The sequence below is a fragment of the Orcinus orca genome, chromosome X (genome assembly GCF_937001465.1).
Source record: "Orcinus orca chromosome X, mOrcOrc1.1, whole genome shotgun sequence".
Classification (NCBI taxonomy): Eukaryota; Metazoa; Chordata; class Mammalia; order Artiodactyla; family Delphinidae; genus Orcinus; species Orcinus orca.
In genome coordinates this window covers 96,907,902-96,929,529 of record NC_064580.1, presented here as the reverse complement: position 1 = coordinate 96,929,529, position 21,628 = coordinate 96,907,902, and the positions used below count along the sequence as shown (strand labels likewise).

Below are 21,628 nucleotides of genomic sequence, written 5' to 3'. Positions count from 1 at the left end.
TAGAGCCAGTCTCCTGCATGTAAATCCTGTTTCTAACCACTTACTCTGTAACCTTGGGTAAGTTAGTTAACGTCTCTGAGCCTCACTTACCCGACTTTAAAATGGAGAGAGAAACAGTACCAACTTCATGGGATCATTGTGAGGACGAAAGGAGATGATGTATGCAAAGCATTTATCCTAGTGCCTTGCACATGGTAAGTGCTCAAAATGGTAGCCGTTGTTTCTAAAAAGAGGGCAATGGCCCCCTCTATATAACATTAGACGTGCAGAGAACCGGAAAACACTATGGCTATAGGTCTTCTACTTTCGTTACACCTCCTGTGGTACATACTAATAACAGTAATACATATATTAATACCTTACACAAGTGGAGTAGTTTACATTTTGGAGAATACTATCCACTAAATCCTCTCATCCAATCTTTATAACACTATAAGGACAAGGATGCATGCTTGTGTGGACCTCTGGATGAGTTGAGGTGTTCTGAAAACACCATTGCTGTCTACAAACTTCCCAGTAGGCTGGCTTTCCCCGCGTGGATTGCTGCTTCTGCACAGCTGGAAGAGGAAGCATCCTGGGTCACGGCTGCCAGACGAGGAGGCTCCAGGGACCACCCCCCTGACCCTGTACTTGGCCCATCTTCCTTAGGTACACATCAGGCCAGGGGAGGCTGCTTCCCGTGTGGCATCATGGCCTGCATTCTGTTTAGTGCATGCATTACTAGACCCCAAATATCCAAATGATGCTAACTGGATGACTCAAGGACTTTTGATAATACACATAAACCAACCCAGAAGGATGCTCTGCATTTTTCATCAATTCTACTTATTAGGCCAAGAAAAATCAGCCCGCTTTTCTATGCTACCAATTACACTTCTCATTAAGGCGAAATCATGAAGATGTCTCAGGCGGTGGTATTACTGCCACACTCAGCATTAATTAGAGTTCACTGATTGGAGAGAAATCAAGCACAGGAGACTCAGTAACTCGTTATGGTGCTTAATAATGATTTGTTTCCTCACAAGAAATTGGACAAGGACTCTAGACTTCAGCGATTTCACTTCCCTGCTCTTTTCTTTGCCTTCATGTTTCTGTCATTGGTGACTCTGCTGGAAACAGAGGACAATGGCAGGTCCTCTATTTGGTGTCTATTGTTTGACTTCCCTGAGCCTTCCCCTGTGGCCAGTTTCGTCCTGTTATCTTTAAGATCACAGGATGAGGCAAACTGACCTTGCTAAGCTCTGTTCTAGTCACTCCAGGCTTCCTGCTGTTCCTTAAAGTGGTCAAGCCTCAGGGCCTTTGCACTCGCTATTCCCTCTGACTGATACACTCCTTCTTGGAGCTCTTGCTCCCTCCCTCCTTTAAAGTCTTTATTCAAATGCCACCTTCTCAGTGAGGCCTGCCATAACCATCCTATTTTAAAACTGCCCCTCTTCTGCTCCCTATCTGCCTTACTTTATTTCTCTCCATAGCATCTATTTCCTTCTAAAATACTAATTTCCTGATTGCTTTACTTATTCCCTCCTCCACCTTCTCTCTACCAAAAGGTGAGCCCCAGGAAGGCAGGGATCTGTTTAACTTTTTATTTTGAAATAATTTTATTAAAAAAATTTTCCTAGAGGATGGAGTGATGGTATTTTTATTTCTTCTGTAGCTTCTGTCACAAAACTGAATATTTATAGCTTGCATTTTTATAATACTTCAAAAGCAGGTTCCCATACAAATTCTTTGAGATACATTATTATTGGGTCTAATTTACAGATGAAGACACTGCGGCTCAGGAAGCGTAGCAGATACTGTCAATGCCCTTCCCATATCCTTTGGCATTTATCATTTCTGTGCCTGCCAGCCTGCTTTCAAACTTCCTGAAATAATGTTAGACTTTACAGGAAAATTGTAAACATAGCACAGAGAGTTGCTGTATACCATTCGCCCAGCTTCCCCTAACATTAAACACCTTAGATAATAATGGTAATAGTATTGAAACCAAGAAATTAATACTGATACCACACTGTTAACTAATCTACAGACCTTATTCAAATTTCCCCAGTTTTTCCACTGATGTCCTTTTTCTATCCCAAGATCCAATTCAGGATCTCCTATTGTATTTGTTGTCATGTCTCCTTAGCGTCCTCTAAACTATGACAGTTCCTCAGTCTTTGTCTTTCATGACCTTGACAATTTGACAAGTCCAGGTCAGTTACTTTGTAGTTTCCTTCAATGGAGGTTTGTCCGATGTTATCTCACAGTTAGATTAAGGTTGTGTATTGGGGGCAAGAATACCGTTGAAGTGAAGTTGTGCAGGGTGGGATATTTTGATTGTTTGTTCCCTGAGGTATCCCCAGTTGACTAGGACAGGCCCTGACACGTGGGAGGTGCTCAGTAATCATGAAGACACAAAGGGACCAGACCCCCAGGCACCCACACTCATCTCTGGACATGGGAAGATTATGTTCTCTGGAATATCACATTTGTTGGGAACCTCTTGTGGCTTTGAGGAAGGGGAAGGTAAGAGAATTGGGGTGGAGTGAGGGTCCGCTACCATAATGTTAAACAATAACAGGTGAAGGAAACCAAGTAGCATATGGCCCAGTGAGAGGAATAGTGGTACAACACTTGGACAAAATGATAGCAAAAATTATTTTTTACTTTAAAAAATAATAATAACCTCCCGTCTGCTACAGACTGAAGGTTTGTATCCCCTCAAAATTCGTATGTTGAAATCTAATCCCCAATGTGGTGGTATTTGGAGGTGAAGCCATTAGGAGGTGATTAGGTAATAAGGGTGGAGCCCTTATGAATAGGATTAGTGCCCTTATTTAGAAAAAGTGTCCACAGAGCTCCTTTCTCCCCCTCTGCTATGTGAGATGATAGGGAGAAGATGGCCATCTGCAACCAGGCAGAGGGCCTCACCAGACCCCATATCTGCTGGCACCTTGATCTTGGATTTGCCAGCCTCCAGAACTGCAAAAACGAAATTTCTGTTGTTTATAAGCCACCCAGTCTATGGTATTCTGTTATAGTCGCCAGAATGGACTAAGACATGCCCCTAATAAAACCCAGTACTTTACATGTGGAAGTGAGTGGCTCAGTCTACAGGTTCTGAAGCCAGATTGCCTGGCTTCACAATCTGGCTCTAACACTTACTAGCTAGGTAATGATGAACAAAACTTTTAACCTCTCTGTGTCTCATTTTTCTCATCTGTAAAGTGGAGATGCTGTTAATACTAGTATAGTACATTTTTTCTGAGGATTGATTGAGGTAAAACATGTGAGAAGCCTAGAGCAGTATCTGAAATATAGTAAGCACTCAATAGGCATTTTTATGTAAATTTCTCTACTTTACAGACCACTATCCAGTAAGTCATCTTATTAGATATTCAAAGCGATCCCTCAGGGGCAGAGACTATTACTTTCATTGACTGATGAAGAAACTGAGGCTTAGAAAAGTGAAAGGATTCATCTAAGGTCTCCTAAGCTAATGAGTGAAAGAACCAGAGTAAGATATAGGTCATACGTTTCCTAGTCCAGTGCTGTTTCTGGGCCCCACACCCCAGACATCCAGGAGAGTCTCACCAAATATCAACAGTGACCAAATGAGAATTGGGGCTTAGATTTACCTCTGAGCATCACGTTCTTCTTGGTGCTGGAGAGGATCTGGGATACTCTCAACCTTCTAGGATCTTACAACACAAGTGAGGGAGAGAGAAAGTAATAAGATAGCCCAGCAATTATCCGGGGAACAATGGCTGCACTGACAATCACAGGCAGCTCCCACCTTATACCAGTAGGGATGGTTGTTTGAACCATGGAAGGTATTTTCCAAGGGAAGTATCACCATAAGCAGGGTTAAGCAGCAAAGCCAGACTACCAAATGTACCCAAAGCGGAGCACTGCTACTGCCACAGAGCCCGGTGCACAGGTGTTGTAGGGGCGGGGGAAGAGGAAAATGAGATAAGGCTGGGGAGGCAGGCAAAGGCTGGGTTCTGCCAGGCCTCGATGGCCCAGGAAGAAAGTCGGATTTTACTCTAAGTGTGATGGGAAGCCACTGGAGGCTGTCAAGCCAAAGAATGATACTATCTGATTTACATTTTTTAAAAGAGCACATTGATACTATAATAGAGAACCATGTAGAGCGTGAGTCTGTCATGAGACAGATCTGGGCTTGAATCTCAACTCTCTCCCTTCATAGCTTGAATCTCTTCTGTTCAAGAGAAACAATAATAATATTAGGAGGATGGGATTAACAGATACACGCTACTATATATAAAGTAGGTAACCAACAAGGACCTACTGTACAGCACAGGGAACTATACTTAATATCTTGTAGTAACATATAAGTGAAAAGAATCTGAAAAAGAATGTATATGTATAACTGAATCACTGTGCTGTACACCTGAAACTAACATGACATTGTAAATCAACTACACTTCAATTAAAAAAAATAGTAGTCACGTCACAGGGCTGCAGTGAGGAGTACAACAGACAATGTATGTAAAGTACTTAGCCCAGCGTCTGGCCCGTAGTAGGTGCTCAGTAAGTGTCAGCTGCAGTAATTGTTACTAATATTAGAAGTAGTAGTAGTGGTCACTGTTGTTATTGTATTTATTATTATAGTAACGACTTTGAGAAAACACACAGGATGTGGTCCAGATCAGGTATTAAGTCAATGTGGATTGAAATAAACGTTTTGGACTCCTAAGACCTGACATGACGGTGGAGTCTTTGGGGGCCAGGTGAGGAGATGGAAAAGGTCTGTCTGGGGGTGCTGCCAATTAACTATGTGGGCTTCCCTGTCCTTTCTTCCCAGCCCAGGACATGCTCTGCCCCTGGCTGTGTCCCAGCATAGGACTGTGTCTGGGCATAGAGTGAGATGACAGGGAAGGCATGGAAAAAGAAGCATTCTTTCCTCACTATTTGTGTCAATTCCCAGAGTCCCAAAGGGTTCATTCATTCAAAAGTGCCCCTTATGCACTAGCCCGGCGCTGGGCCATGCCATCTTTCCAGCAACAGCTGAGTCACAGGCACCATGGGGAAGCCCCACTGGGCCAGCCCATCACCTTACACTGTGGGGACTGTGCAGTGCAGCTGCTGGGAGGAGCCAGGTCCAAGGCTTCCGGTGGCTGCATGGCCATGGGCTTCTCCTTGGACTCTGGTTTAGCTGTTCCTTGGCCTGAGCTACAGGAGGTTATTAATCACCCTCCAGCCAGCAGGGGCAGACTGGGTCAGCAGTGTGGCCCGTGTCTCACATGTGCCCTGTGCCGCAGACAGACCACACCCGGAGAATGGCGATGACACAGAGGGCTTTCTCTTTTGGCGTGCTCCTGAGCTTTGCGGTCTTGTCTGGCCGCGCTCAGTTCTTACAGTCCCAAAGCCTGTCTGCTCCCTGGAACGGATGACCGCAGAGACACAGCGTGCCCTCTTGGCAAAGAGAGTTGTGTCATGCAACGCATGCCTAGGCTGTCTGGCCCTGGGGTAAGCTTGGTGTGCCAGGCGTGTGGCAGGAGTGACTGGAACTCAAGCCAGGGTGCTACTCAATTCACCTGCCACTTTATCCTGCTACTACTTCTTACTCAACTCTTTGACCTTTACTTCCATTGATTCCTTCAATCATTTGATCATTCACCTATTCAACAACATTTTTTAAAATGTATCTTATTGAAGTATAGCTGATTTACAATATTGCATTAGTTTCTGGTGTATAGCAAAGTGACTCAGTTATACATATATATATATTCTTTTTCATATTCTGTTCTATTATGGTTTATTACAGGATATTGAATATAGTTCCCTGTGCTATACAGTAGGACCTTGTTGTTTATCCATCCTATATATAATAGTTTGCATCTGCTAAACCCAGACTCCCAATCCCTCCCTCCCCCACCCCCCTCCCCCTTGACAACCACAAGTCTCTTCTCTATGTCTCAACAACATTTATCGAATGCCGACTCTGTGCTAGGCACTGTGGGAGGTGATGGGGATGAAAGAAACAAAATCCCTGCCCTCAAGGAGCTTACATTCTAATGTGGGAGACTGGATCATTCGCATTAGAATATTATTTCTCCCATCCAAAACATTAATAAAATCCTCTCTCAACTCTAATCCTCCCTCCAGATACTGCTACTACCCTATTGCTGCCCTCCTCTACATGTTACAAAATCCCACGGTCTTTCTCCGTCCTCCTCTTCCTTGAACTCTCTGCAGTGTTTGACATAGTGACCACTCTCTCTTCCTTGAGTGCCTTTCTTCTCTTGGCTTCCAGGAAACCACATTCTATTGGTTTTCTTCCTTTTACTCTGGCTGCTTCTTCTCAGGTCCAATTTCTTTTGCTCTTCAACTCAACCTCTAGACTTTGGAATGCTTTAGGTCTCAGTCCTTGGACCTCTTCTCTTTTCTACCTGAATTTACTCTTTAGGTGATTTCGTCCAATCTCATAGCTCCCAAAGTCCTATCTCTAGGACCAACCTCTCCTACGAACTCCAGATTTATATTTCCACTTCTTTACTTAACATCCCCAGTTGAATGTCTAAAAACAGGTGCTTCAAAATTGTCAACTTCAAAACTAAGCCCTTGATATTTTCCCCTCAAACCTACTCTTCCCGTAGTCTTTCCCATCTCAGTAAAATGGCAACTCCATTCTTCTAGACGTTCAGGCCAAAAACCATGGTGTTGTCCTTGACTATGCACTGCCTCGGGCCCAACACAGTCAGCAAATCCTGTGTACTCTAACTCTCAAGGTACGTAGAGATTTTGACCATTGTCTCTCATATCACTACCATTGCTACCACCCTTCTCCAAGCCACCATCATCTCTCACCTGGGTTATTGCAGCAGCTTCCTAGCTGGTTCTGCTGCTCCCGTCTTTTTGCCCCTTCAGTTTATTCTCAACATGGCAGATAGAGTGAGCCTATTAAAATCTAAGTCCGATTATGTTACCTCTCTGCTAGAAATTCTTCAGTGATTACGTACCACTTTTTACTCAGAGTAAAAGCCAAAGTTCTTACAATAACATTTAAGTTTCCACATTATCTGTCCTCCATTACTTCTCTGAATTTATCTCCTACTACTCTGCCCCTTGTTCTCAACTCTCCAGCCACACTGGCCCCCTTGTGTTTCTCAAACACACCAGGTCTGGTCCAGCCTCAGGGCCTTTGCACTTACTTTTTCTCTGCCTTGAATGCTCTATCTCCAAATAGCTGCATATCTAGATCTCTCATTTCCTTCATATCTTTACTCAAGATTCTCCTTTCTAGGCCACTCTATCTAAAACTTCTCTCTCTCCCCTCTAAAAAAAAATCTCCATTTTATGCTTTATTTTTCTCCTTAGCACTTATCCTTATCTAACATACCATATGTCTTAGTCTGCTCAGGCTGCCCTAACAAAATACCATACATTGGGCGGCTTAAACAAAAGAAATGTACTTCTCACCGTTCTGGAGGCTGGGAAGTCCAAGATCAAGGTGGCAGCAAGGTAGGTTTCATTCTAAGGCCTCTTCTCTTGCCTGGTAGGTGGCTGCTCTGTGCTCACAGGACCTCTCCTCATGTGTGTGTGGGAGAGGGGAATGGGATGGGGGACAGAGTAAGTTCTCCAGTGTCTCTTTTTACAAGGAAACTAATCTCATGAGACCAGGGCCCTACCCTCATGACCTCATCTAACCCTAATTGCCTCCCAAAGCCCCATCTCTAAATATCATCCAATTGGAGGTTAGGGCTTCAGTATATGAAATTTGGGGGTCACAAACACAAACATTCAGTCCACAGCTATATATATACATATGTGTGTGTATACACATATATACATATATATCTTATTGTTTATCTTCCATATTAGAATGGAAGTTACCTAAAGGTTAGGATTTGTGTTTATGGTGTTCATTGTTTTAATCCCTGTATTTCGAGTCATGCTGGGCACATGGTAGGGGCTCGATAAATATTTATTGAATAAATGAATGGAATAAGCATAATAATTACAGCTTGTGATAAGTACTAAGGAGAAAATAGACAAGCTGATAGATTAGAACAGCAGCTGTCAACCTTGGCTTCACATTAAAATCACCAGAGGAACATTTAAGCTATAGATAACCTGGGACTCATCCATAGAGGTTCTGATTTCCTTGGTCTAGAAGGAGCCTGGCCATTTTTTTAATGTTCTCTGAGTGACTTCTAATGTGAAATGAGGGCTGAGAACCAATGGGTTTGAGATTAACATGGGGGACATGAACCAACGGGAACCTACTTGAGATAGGATACACAGGAAAGACCTCAATGAATGATACCATTCTGAGATGGTATCATTAAATGGAAACCTGAAGGGCAGAAGGAAGCATGGGAAAGTTGGGGCATGGGTGGGATTCAATTCCTGGTGGCGAGCAGAATGAGAATGAAGGCACTGAAGCAGGAATGAGCTGCGTGTGTTCTCACAACAGAAGGCCAGTGTGGGTGGTGCAGAGTGGGCAAGGGGAAGAGTGAAACAAGATGAGTTTGGAGAGATATGCAGGGGCCAGATTATGCAGGGCCTTGTAGACCATGGGAAGCAAACTGGATTTTGTACTACGTGAGATGAGAGCCAATGAAGGGTTTTGAGGAGGGGAATGATGTGATCTGATTTACTATTGTCTAAATATTGCTCTTGCTGCAGTGTGGAGGGCATGAGTGAAAGTAGGGAAACAACTTAGGAGGCCACTGTGGTAGTCTAAGAGAGACTTCATGGTGGCCTAAACTAAGTTGGCACTTGATGTCCCTTTCCATTTAGACAGCAGAAGCCTGAGAGCGACATGTAAATGTATTCTGCTCAGATAAACACACACTCAAGGCCACTGTTTTCTGGAAACCTTCCCAAAGCTACGATTCCATAGATTGTTAATTCTGTGACCAGTGGCTCAGTTGTTGGAATATGTATGCCATGCCCTGCCCAACAGACAAGGCCCCGTTGATTAGTTAATGGGAAAGATGCTTTCTAACAAGAACACGATACAGTGATAAAGAGATTTAAAATATTATGGCAACATTTATTCATCTAAATTTTAGAGAGCTCCACTAATCCCCAGCAATGGGTCTTTTATGCTTTCTAGTTGGTGGCGGCGGCAGGGGGGTGGGGAGAAAAAAAGAGAGAGAATGAGAGAGAGAACTCTGCTCTCAAGAGAGCTTATAAATTAGAGGAGGCGATCAAGACATGAACACAAATAGAAGTCACACAAGTTATAATGAGGTAGGCATCCAAAGGGGGATATAAATACAATCAATTATTGCTGTCATTTATTTAACACTCAGTTTATGCGGAGCACTGTGTTGGATGTTTTACATATGTTCTCATTTAATCTTCCTAACTCTATGGAATAGGTAATATGGTCACCCATGATGATAATAGCAGCTAACATTTATTAAGCGCAAGGGAAGTTCACCACGCAACACTGCTTACAACAGCAAAAGTGTGCCGATGATCTAAATATCCTTCCATACGGGACTGATGAGTTAAGTTAGGAAACATCCCCAGAAAAGAACACTATGGTGTTAAAAAGGATGAAGTAAAACTATATATTCTGACAAGGAAAGATGTTTCCAAAAGACTGTAAGTGAAAACAGCAGGTCACACAACATTCTCTCTAGCATGATTTGATTTGAATCATAGATCTGTGTTTATGAATGCACAAAACCATTAACCACAGTTATCTGGTAGGTTGTCAGCACAAATAATTACAGAGGGACTTTCACTTTCTAATTTATATACTTTTGCATGCTGTTGACCTTTACAATTATATTACTTTTGTAATTGGAAAAAAAAGTACAGTAGTTTCCATTTTACAAAACAAAACGAGCCATCTTAGATCATCCTTCATCCATCCTGTCTTTTGTAACTACAACATATCTTGGGTTCAGCAGTGCAACTGAAATTGTCTCCTGTAACTTTCTCATGAATGAGCTGAGATAAGGCAGCAACATATTAACCAGGTTATATAGCACAAGTGAAATGGATTAGCAATTGATCAAAGAATTTTACACAAAGCGTAGGTGGCAACCAGCAGAAAAGTCACCAGAGAAAGGCCACAGGCTTTTCCACTTGTACTAATTACTTAGATGACACAGAAAATGTACTTACAAGTCTGGAGATGACCCAAAGCCGGCAGGGATATCAAATATGTTGAAGAACAAAATTGAGATTCAAAATGAGCTCAGATGGGCTGGAGTACTGGGCTAAAATTTAAAAAAATAATAATAATAAAGTGAAATTTATAAGATAAAGAAAAAAATCCTCAAAAACTTAAGTCTATTTTGTAAGACCAAAATAAGGGAAGCATAGCTCAGCATCAGGTCACATAAAAACAAACAATTCAAAAAAGATCTAGAGGTTCGAGTTGAGCCAACAGTTTAACATAGCTGAATTATTCAGCTGCTAAAAACAGAGCACAAATTTAGGTTGAATTAATTAAAGTAAGGTTTCTAATAATTCAAAAAGAGTCATGTACCACAATGTTCATTGCAGCTCTATTTACAATAGCCAGGTCATGGAAGCAACCTAAGTGTCCATCGACAGATGAATTGATAAAGAAGATGTGGCACATATATACAATGGAATATTACTCAGCCATAAAAAGGAACGTAATTGAGTTATTTGTAGTGAGGTGGATGGACCTAGAGTCTGTCATACAGAGTGAAGTAAGTCAGAAAGAGAAAAACAAATACCGTATGCTAACACATATATATGGAATCTAAAAAAAAATCGTTCTGAAGAACCTAGGGGCAGGACAGGAATAAAGACGCAGATGTAGAGAATGGACTTGAGGACACGGGGAAGGGGAAGGGGAAGCTGGGACGAAGTGAGAGAGTGGCATGGACATATATACACTACCAAATGTAAAATAGATAGCTAGTGGGAAGCAGCCGCATAGCACAGGGAGATCAGCTCCGTGCCTTGTTACCACCTAGAGGGCTGGGATAGGGAGGGTGGGAGGGAGACGCAAAAGGGAGGAGATGGGGGATATATGTATATGTATAGCTGATTCACTTTGTGATACAGCAGAAACTAACACACCATTGTAAAGCAATTATACTCCAATAAAGATGTTAAAAAAAAGTAAGGTTTTTCGATTCCAGAATATAATTGTCACACTGCAATCTCTGCTGTTTTCTCCTGGAGTCTCCTGTTCCATCCTGTGCAGCACACTTTAAGAGGACCACTGAGAAAGTGGAACACCTCCAGAGGAGGGTCTCGAAATTGACACAGGGGCTGGAAACCATCCCATAACAGGAGTGGCTCTAGAAGGGACCAGAGATATGGGGCCTACAAAGGAGAGGCATCCAGGGATATAGAGGCTTCCCACCTGCTTTCAAATCTCAAAAATGTTTTCCTATGGAACGTATGCATTTATTCTGGGTTGCTCGGGTGACAGAATTAGGACTACTGCCACCCAGTGGTAGCAAGGAGGCAGATTTTCAGTAAACCTGTCAAAAAGGCTTTCTGATCTTGAAAGGGTCCTGCAGGAGGCTGAGCAGGCTGGTGAGACAGTGTTATTTTAAGCCAAGGCTGGATGAACAGATGCCCAGTGGCAGAATCACATTAACCTGGTCCCTTTCAGCTCTAAGAGATTACATCTTTCTCCTATTCTCCATGTCCTCCTCTGGACCAATGAGCCCTCTCCCTGCGGTCTACAGAGTGGTAAGGACAGCTGGGCAGGAACTACTGGGGCTGCCTCCTCTTGCTTATTGTTGTCCAAGGCCTATGTGGGCAAAACCCACTGCTTATTTTATACTTTTATTTTGTTTTCCTATCCCCCTCTATTGGGCTATAAGTACCCTAAAAGCAGGGATCATGCATGTCCTGTTTCTGGCTGAATCTCAGCCCCTGGAATATCAGTAGCATATAGTAGGTGCTCACTAAATATTTAATGAAATGACCACTGCATCCCCAAATCCGTGCCATTTTCTGCAGTCTTGATTTTCTCAACAAAAGACATTTCAGATTTAAGAACCAGATCTCAAAATAATAGCAAGCAGTTGTATCTTAGTAGTAAGATTTAGGGTGATTTTGTTTCTGCTTCTCAATTTCCCCAATTTTTTGTTATGCAGCCATGTTACATGAATGATTACCTGGCCATAGTCATTGTAATAGCTAACATCTATTGAGTGCTTTCCATGTACCAGGCATTGCGATAAGCACTTTACTTGGATTAATTCATTTAATCCTCATAATAGTCCCTTTCAGTTGGCACTAGTATTATTATTATTATTATTGTTTCAGTTGGCACTAGTATTATTCACATTTTAAAGACCAGGAAACTGAGAAACAGGGAGGTGATATGCCTTGCCCAAGGTAACACAACTAATATCAGGCAGACTTCAAAGCCCATGTTATTAACCCCTGACATCAATATAAGATGAAACATGATGATGATAATGACAACTAACATTTCTTTAGTACTAATCATATATCAGGCCCTGCGCTAAATGTTTCAAACACATCACCTCCTTCAATGCTCAGAACGGCGCCATGAGGTGGGAAGTATTATTATGACCTACTGTACAGCACTAGGCCCTCCTGTAATGTAATCAAACACGCCCACTGCCCCATTTGGACTCTGCTTTGATTTCATAAGAAGCACGCTTTGCTGGATTTTCTCTTCTGCGTTCCAGCCAAGTGGAGAAGCGATCATCTGCTGGTCACTACTTGACCCCTCCACTCCGTGGAGATGATTAGGCCTCCAACACACATAATGTCAGCCCTTACCTGTGCTGTTGTCCCTTCCTAGAATGTCTTTCTTCTTCCCTCTGCCAACACAATCCTACCGATTTCTTTTTCCAAATGCAGCTCAAATGCAGTCTGTACATTTCATTCAGCCTGGTCATCTCTGGCTTTGCAGTGCTGACTCTCTTTCCACTCGCATATGTCCCTTTTTCTGAGTTAGACTAGAGCGCATGGAGGCAGCTAGGCCTTGAGTTCCTTGGTCTATTAGCTGGCCCATAGTAGGTGCTCAATAAATATTTCGCTGATTTCAAAATGATACTATACCCTCACAGTTGTAAAATGTTCTCTTTTCAAATAGCTTTCATACATATTATCTCACTTTTGCCTCATAGCAGCCCAGAGAGTCAAGATCTTATTTTTCTCATTTTTACAGGTAAGTAAATTGAAGGCCAGGGAGGTTAAGTAAGTTGTCTCAGGTCACACATCTGAGAATTCAGCCCAGCCCTCTGGACTTGAAGCCCCAGATCCTTTACCCTAGACCACACCGATTCTACTGGAAGGTACCGCTGGCTGGGCGCAACGCTAATAACATTCCTATAAAGGCCTTGTCTTCATTCTATCACTGGAGCAAAAGCAATAAAGAGTGCCAAGAGGCAATGTCGACTGTTGAGGTTGGGAAGGCAGGTAAATTCACACACTGTGGAGTGAGAAGTGCCTAGTATTTATCAGACTATGTGACACCCCCCGCGAGAAGGGCACTCGGGACTGAACGGAACGTTGTCCTCTACACAGGCCAGAGTGGCTCAACCCTCAGCAGAAGCAACACAAAAATCAGAAGATTTTACATAAATATTCAGATGTCCAAGCTCTCTAGAAAAATCAGACGATCTAGCAACATTTAAAAAGTGGAAGACCTCACATAAAATTCAATTTCCAATCTTTCAAGAAAAAAAGATCTGGACGCATGGGGTTATTTTTTCATCTGTTTATTACTTACAATATAGTATGTTATGTTTTGATAAGTACCACAGAGAAAATATAAAGGAGACAGGGAGTTCTGAAGTAGTAGGGGTAGGGGGATCCTGCAAGGCCTACGGTTTACAGAAGGTGATCTGAGAAAGCCTCACTGCCGAGGTAAGCTATTCCCAGGACCATACTGGCCTGGAGTCCAGGAGTAGCTGCTCCCTTTAGGTGGGGCACATGGGAGAAAGGTTTAGGGGGTACCAATACCCTCAACATACCAAGTGGGGAGTAAAAAGACACTGATGTTGGTCCCTGTGAATTGAAACAGAGTTTTAAGTCTATTATTTGATTTCACAAAAGTAACAAAAGAGTTTCAAATGGTCAAGTATCAAAGTCTGAAAGAAGGAGCAGAACAAACTGTGTTTACAAAGCGTTCACTAACCAATAGCAACTAAACACCCCAATTCACTCAGATGCATTTTCTGTCTAATGGGGGTCAATGCAATTAGCCTGATACGTATAGCAATACCCCTACCTCGCCCTTACATCTCAGGCCAGGGCCATTACACAGTATTAGAACTCATTCTAATTAGAGAGCAACCAACTCTGTCAACCCAAGCATAGCATGGGAGAGACAGGGAGAGGAGAAATGGGTCCTGCTCCATTCTCTGGTTGGCCATTTCTTGTCTGGGCTGGGACTTGACAGATAATTTCTCTGGATACTAGTGTCTCCAAATGGAAGATAGTATCCTCTAGTGTATTTCCAACATTTTGGACCATGATCTAAAGTAAGAAATACATTTGTCATTCATATAGCACACATTACGGAAATATATATTATATATGTGTGTGTGTGTATATATATGTATACAACAAACATGTCCTGAAGCAATCCTTACCCTTACTGTGTGCAGTGCACACTGTTATTTCCTAGTCCATTCCTTATTTTTAAATCCTGGTCACTACCCACTAAATTGATTTTCTGAGTGGGTAATAATTGGCAGCTTGAAAAATACTACTCTAGACCAATGGAGTTTTTGTTAAATACATACTCTCGTGCTCCATTCCAAACCTACAGAAGCAGAATTTCTCCAGGGTGAGGCCCAGGAATCTATATTTTTAACCAAGGACTAGCCATGCACTGGCATTAAGGAATCACATTTCTCCTCAGGACACAGAAGCAAATAACATCAGTAACAGTCATTATTATCAAACACCTACTTCATGCCAGTGCTGCTGGCATAAGAGCTTTCCATTCATTGACTCACTTAAATCCTCCCAACAACCCCACTTTATAGATGAGAATACTGAGGCTCAGAGAGCCTTTGAAAGACACAGATAGAGAGGTTAAGAAAGTGGTGGGGCTCTGATTCATGTGGGATCTGTTCCCACTCTTACTGACCCCTCCCACCCTCTCCCCTCTGTAGTTCCAGAAACCTTGGATCTGTCCTAGGTGTTCTATACCAAGATGGTCCAACCATCAGAGGCAAGGAGCAGACATAAAACAACAACAAAAATAGGTTGCACTTATACTGAGTTTTTACTGTTTCCAAAACATATGTGTGTTTATTTTCTCCACAGTTAAGCCTTTCAGATATCCTGTGAGGCAGAAGAGGCAGTTAAAAAAAAAGAGACCCAAAGACGGGAAGGGACTTACCCAAGGTCTCACAGCAAGTTCAGAGCTAAGCTGTCCACTCTGACTTCCCCAGGTAGGGTCTACGACTGCACCTGGGCTGGCTTTCTCCAGAGTTCCCAGCTCCACTTCGTTTCAAGTCTGTCTCCCTTTAAGGCAGAAGAGGAAGAAGAGCTGGTACTTTCTGCCTCCCTCCCTACAGGATTTACCATCAACTTCTGAAATGAGCACACTCTGTATACACACTGCCTGAGGGACGGTTGCCCTGAACCTCCTCCACAGGGCTGTACTTAGGGCTGGCTGCATTTCTATTTTTGCTGTGCAATTTGGAAAAAAAAAAAAAAAAAAGCTCTGCACTGTGCTTCAAAGAAAAAGGAAAAATAATGGATTCCATGATGAAAGGCAAAGGCACCATCCCTCCCACAGAGGTTAAATGCCACCAGCCACTAGCAAAGCAGTGTTTGGAAGTCTCTGCCGAGCAAAATGCTGTGAGCCCACGGAACACCTAGGTGGTGGATTGGACCAATCTTTGTGATGGCAGAAAGAGGTTGGAGGGATGAATGACCCCCATTTAGCTTCCTTGGCTGAGGTCCTCCCTCTGTATAGAACATCCCCTCTGTTTCTGCCACAGAGAGGGGTGTTGTTTGCAATGTGTATATATTTATGTGACAAATGACTAGCTATTTATCAAACACTAACATTTTTCTTCACCCCTTCCCCTTCACAATGCAGTTTGTTCTGTCTCTCCCCTTAACAGCTTCCAAAGATCATCTACCCCCCGCCCCGCCACACATGCTTAGTGAAAATAAAAGCAAGCCATCCTTCTCGGCCTCGGTCTCCCCATCTATAAAGTCAATGAGTTGAACCAAATGGCTTGTTAGGTCCTTTCTCTAGTTCTAGTATTCTGATAAAATATGTGGGGAACCCCCTCCCGTATAGCCCACAGATTTGCGATACAGGCTATGAGCAGGGAGGGGCAAACTGATGTCAAATTGTGTTTTAAACAGTTGTCTTTTGTTAAAGAGGGTCCAAAAACGTGGGATAAAGAAAAAAGAAACATTTCTGTTATGCCCATGAGCAGGCTAACATCCTTAATGATGAGAATCACTCCGCTTTTTCTGTCCCTTGCTTTATTTTTTTTTATTCTCTTTATACGTGGTCAGGCTGCAAAGCCTACCATGTCAGTTGCCTCTTCCCCACGTGTCAATTTCTCTTCTCATGTGAAGGTTCCGGGTGCAGTCTAGCCCTGTAATAGCTGAGGTTTCAGCCGTGGAGAGCTTCAAACTAACGCCATTATCACCTCAGTGGAAGCGCTCCACTTGATGTCAGAAAAATTGGAAGAGGTGTTAAATTTGCTTTGTGACTGCAACTCCCTTTTAGTTGGGTGAGGCTGGCTTAGGATTTGATGGTTTTATAGATTTCAATATCAAGAAAGGAGAAAAGATCTCAGCTTTTTAATTTATATTGTCAATCACCGAAGTGGCTCCTTGCCCACGGGGACACTAACTAGATCTGCACTTGCTGCTGCTTTGCCAACACGGCACGTGACCCTCTCCCACCTGCTTCCCGGGGCTGGGTTCAAGACGATGAGACTGCACCGGGGAAACACTCCCAGGGCATTTCAAGAAAGAAACCAGAGGAAATTAGAGGATTCTCACCCTTCCACAGTACAGCAGAGAAACTCCATTCAAACTGCCTGCATTTGAATCAAGTGACTGAATCTCCTGGGTCTGCTCATCACCGAATGGGAATAATACTAATAATACCTCAGAAGGTTACTGCTGAGAGTAAATGAGTAAAGTGCCTAAAGCAATGCCCCACCACGTGCTAATGCCTCAATAACTGCCGGTTATGCTGACTATTATTATTCCTTCTGGCCAAACCGGTCTTTCAGCTTTCTGATGCTTAAACAGCTTGCATTTTCCGGCCATCTCATTTCACCAGAGGATCTGAAAGTACACTAGTGATGGGGCTGAGTTGAGGTTCATCTTAGAGCCATTCGGGTGGGTCGAAGTTGGCCCATTTTCCTGTTCCTGTCCTGTTATTTATTCACTCAGCAAATATTTATTGATCACCTATTACAAGCTCTGTACTAGGTGATGACATAATACTGAATAAGATAAAGTCCTTGCTTCATAGGGTTAGCACTCTAGAAGGGGGCAGGGGGGGCATGGTACAGGGATGAGCTTGCATGATCCGGGGTCCTAAAGCCAGGATGCCTGGGGCACGGGAGAGGGTGGTATGAGATGAGGCTGCAGACGAAGGCAGGGGCCAGATCATTAGAGCCTTACAGGCCAGGCAAGGAGTTTTGTCTTCATCCTAAGAACATTGGGAAATAAATGGCAGGGTTTTTAAAAATTTATTTATTTTATTTTATTTATTTTTGGCTGCGTTGGGTCTTCGTTGCTATGCGTGGGTTTTCTCTAGTTGCGGTGCGCAGGCTTCTCATTGCGGTGGCTTCTCTTGTTGCGGAGCACGGGCTCTAGGCGCGCGGGCTTCAGTAGTTGTGGCACGTGGGCTCAGTAGTTGTGGCTTGCAGGCTCTAGAGCACAGGCTCAGTAGTTGTGGCGCACGGGCTTAGTTGCTCCGCGGCATGTGGGATCTTCCCGGACCAGGGCTTGAACCCGTGTCCCCTGTAGTGGCAGGCGGATTCTTAACTACTCTGCCACCAGGGAAGCCCTAAATGGAAGGTTTTAAGCAAAGGATCAATGTACTCAAATGTTTGTTTCAGTTCTTGCTGACGGCTGTACGGCTTTGAGATCATTGGGGGGCAGGGCTTCCACTCTCTGATACAGTGTCTTTGTGTGGATTACAAAAAAGACACCCCTTCTTCAAGTTAAAAGCACAAAAATTAGGCTACAACCTAAACCACTATAAGTTCTGCCCAAGGGAGTTTACCAGAGTCCCGGCAGGCAGCAGCCTTGGCTGTGTGCACCCACATTCTTCTTACTTATGCATTTCTTGTCCCTAGAAAAATGTACCATCAACAGCACTTTGCACCCCACTGTTCCACTGCCTCCCCTCCGCAAGATGAGGCAACTGTGGGTGGGAGGGATGGGGCTTTAGAATGTGAGAGCAATGGGTGTTGAGTGAGAGAAGTGAACTCAGGGGACACCCAGGGCTTGGGCAGGACAGAGCCCACTTGTGCCACCAAATGTGTGTGTGCGTGTGCGTGCGCACGTGCGTGCACGCATGTGTGCTCTCCGGAGTCTGTACAAGACCATGTGTACTGGTATAGGTTTATGTAGGAACAGGCTCTCTTCCTCTGCTCTCAGACTTAAAGCCAAGAAGCCCAGAATGTCTGCACCCATCTGTACCCTCTTATGTAAGTTAGTAAGCGTCTACGATAAAAATGGCACATCCAGAGCTATGGTGCCCTTGTGCAGTACACAACCTGAACATCCATGCACGAAAGCACTCTGCATTGAGTTGAAGCAAGTAGACCAGTTGGGGGGCTGCAGGAGTGGACCAGGAGAGAGATGATGGTGGCCCACACTAGGTAAGAGCTGAGGAGGTAGTGAGAGGTGGGCAAATTCAGGATGTATTTTGAAGGCAGGTCAGCAGATTAGCTGATGGCTAGTACTCGATGGAAGAGGCAACGAGAGGAATTCAGGATAATGACTAGGAGTCTGACTTAAGCAACTGAGTAACTGTAGTGCCATTTACTATATGGGACTGACAAGAAGAGGAACATCGTAGGAGAAAAATCACAAGTCCTGCTTTGGGCAGTTTGCATTGACTCCGGCTGCCCACCTAAGAAGCTGATCTATCAGTTTCTGTACCTTAAGCTCCTTCCCACTGAAACTGGTAATCCCTGCTCCTTATCTATGGCTCAGCATGTTTCTTTTTGTGCCTCCTTTGGCCTGAGATGAAATAATGATTTCAGTTTGTTCCTACCAGTTTCTCAAGATTCCTCATTTATTGACAGGCTCCTGGTCCCTCTCAATCAGTATATCTCTCTCTCTCCCTCTCTCGTGCATGCACGCATGTGCGCGTGCACGCGCACACACACACACACACACACACGCACACACACACACTCACACTTACCATTTCCCAATGTCCCTTTTTCTGAGATTGCTCTTTGTCAAAACCCAAAAACCTTCCGCTTTGGGGAGTACACCTTCATTCAAGGACAGGGATTCTCCATCTGCCGCTGCCGAGAAGCCACCCAGAGCTCCACCGCTTCACCCAAACCCTCTCCCCAGGACAGGAAAAAGGTACTTGGAAGATGGAGCAGAGTCAAGTGAGCTGAGAAATGAGCCAAGCACTGAGAAATTCAAGAAAGTAATGCTGACTGGGGGCGTGGGGGGAGGCATTAATCAGGAAATCTTAAGGTCATTGCAATCTCTTTGATTGCATTAACATCTAGTAGAAGAAGACTACAGATCGATTAGTGCTACGGCAGAGGGGAGGGGGAATTAAGCTGCAAGTGTACTGCCCAGAGCTGCATCTTCCATAGAGAGAATTAATGCCAGCAGATGAAGCCAGATCTCCTCATTCCTGGGCCACGCACATTCCCTTAGAACCCACTTCCTCCCTAGACACGTATCAGGCCATCTAGGCACCAGAATACCGTTCGTTAAATTGCCCCCTTGTACACTGTGCCCATCCTTCACCCTAGATCATGCTACCCCTTCCCTCCAAACATCCCTTTCCCGGGATGGCCTAGGGAAGGCTTCTGAAGAATGAATCACACATGGTGATCCAAGTAAGCCTTTGGGGCCTGCCCTTGTTCCAGCCGCTCTGACTCTTACTTCCTAGAGCCCCTTGCACCTTGCTCTTAATTTGCCAGAAGAGGAAAGGAGTCCACCTTTTTCAGTGACAGTTGTGGACCTGTCTCCCATAAGCAGAAGACGCCATGCTGTGGTAGCTTTGCCTCATTTCAGCCAGCAAACCGTAGCGACCTGAACTGCATGGGCCTTTTAGGAGAAGCCTACTTAATGTGGACAAGCACGAGAAAGGAAATATCGATCGATAACAATTGTTGCGCTGTGCAGCATGTGGGATCTTAGATCCCCGACCAGGGATTGGACCCGTGCCTCCTGCAGTGGAAGCGCAGAGTCTTAACCACTGGACTGCCGGGGAATTCCCTGCAGCTCCTATTTCTCCAGCTCCAACCATGTGCCAAGCACTAGGCTAAGAGCTCTATATAGGTCAGCTCATGTAACCCTCAAAGGACGGCATGTATGGTGAGTATCACCATTTCATAGCTGGAAAAAAAAAATGAGGCTCAGAGACATGAAGGAACTTGTTTGAGGGCCCACAGCTAGAAGTGAGCAAAGCCAGGATTTTAAACCCACACATGTCTGATGTCAGAGCAAGTACTCATAGCCCGTTGAGTGTGCTGTGCTGGACCCAGAAACATCCCTCTATTTTCAGCCTGTCTTCCCTTCACAACAGATGTATCCAAAACCATTGTGATGACTCCCACATCTCTGGCTCTAGCCTTGACCTCTCTATTCACCGTCAATCTTTTTGTTTCTTTGTTTGTTTTTGTTTTGTTTTGATTTTTGGCCACACCTAACGGCATGCGGGATCTTAGTTCCCTGACCAGGGATGGAACTCGCACCCCCTGCAGTGAAACCATGGAATCTCAACTACTGGACCGCCAGGGAATTCCCTCAGCGTCAATCTTAACCAACTCCTTTCTACTGGATGGTTTCTTTCCACACATGTCCCCTAGTCACTCAAACTTAAGACGTCTAAAACTCATTTTTTCTCCCAACCAGCTCTTCACCTAGATTTGCCTCTTTCTGTCAGTTTATCCCAATTCCTAGGCTCCTAACTTAAGGACCATCCCCAACTCTTCTCTCTGACCACATCTGGTCAGGCACCAAACTTTGGTGATTTCCCCTCCATCATGTCTCTTGAGTCTACACTTTCTTCCATTTCAAATGCTTCTTACACACCTTTCAACTCAATAAACACACACACACACACACACACACAAAGTTATAATCTCACAGTTCCCATGCATGGGTCCAGTCCTGCTCAGGGTATCTCTGGGCTGAAAAGGTGTCAGCCAGGGTTGTGATTCTCATCTGAAGTTCCATTAATATAAAGTGTAAAAGTGTAGTATAAAGAATTTCCATATACTCTTCACTCAGATTCCTCAAATGTTAACGTTTTCCTACATTTGCTTCGTCCTTTTCTCTCTTTTTTGTACATATTTATATTCACATACACTATTATTTTCTTCTGAACCATTTGAGGGTAAGTTGCAGACATCATGCCCCTTTATCTGTAAATAATTCACTGTATATTTCCTAAAAAAAGAAAACGAGGTCATTCTCTTATATAGCCACAGTATAATGATTAAAATAAGGAAATTAATATTTATATAATACTATC

The 21,628-nt window shown here is 43.8% G+C and overlaps 1 protein-coding gene across 1 annotated transcript in view; it reads right to left on the bottom strand.

The window, feature by feature from the left end:
* Positions 1-21,628, bottom strand: part of PAK3 (p21 (RAC1) activated kinase 3) — a 284,313-nt gene that overhangs the window by 226,767 nt on the left and 35,918 nt on the right. Inside the window, exon 2 of the mRNA XM_049705242.1 lies at positions 10,096-10,190. The gene's annotated coding sequence lies outside the window, so the exon portion shown is untranslated. The remainder of the gene's footprint in view (positions 1-10,095; positions 10,191-21,628) is intronic.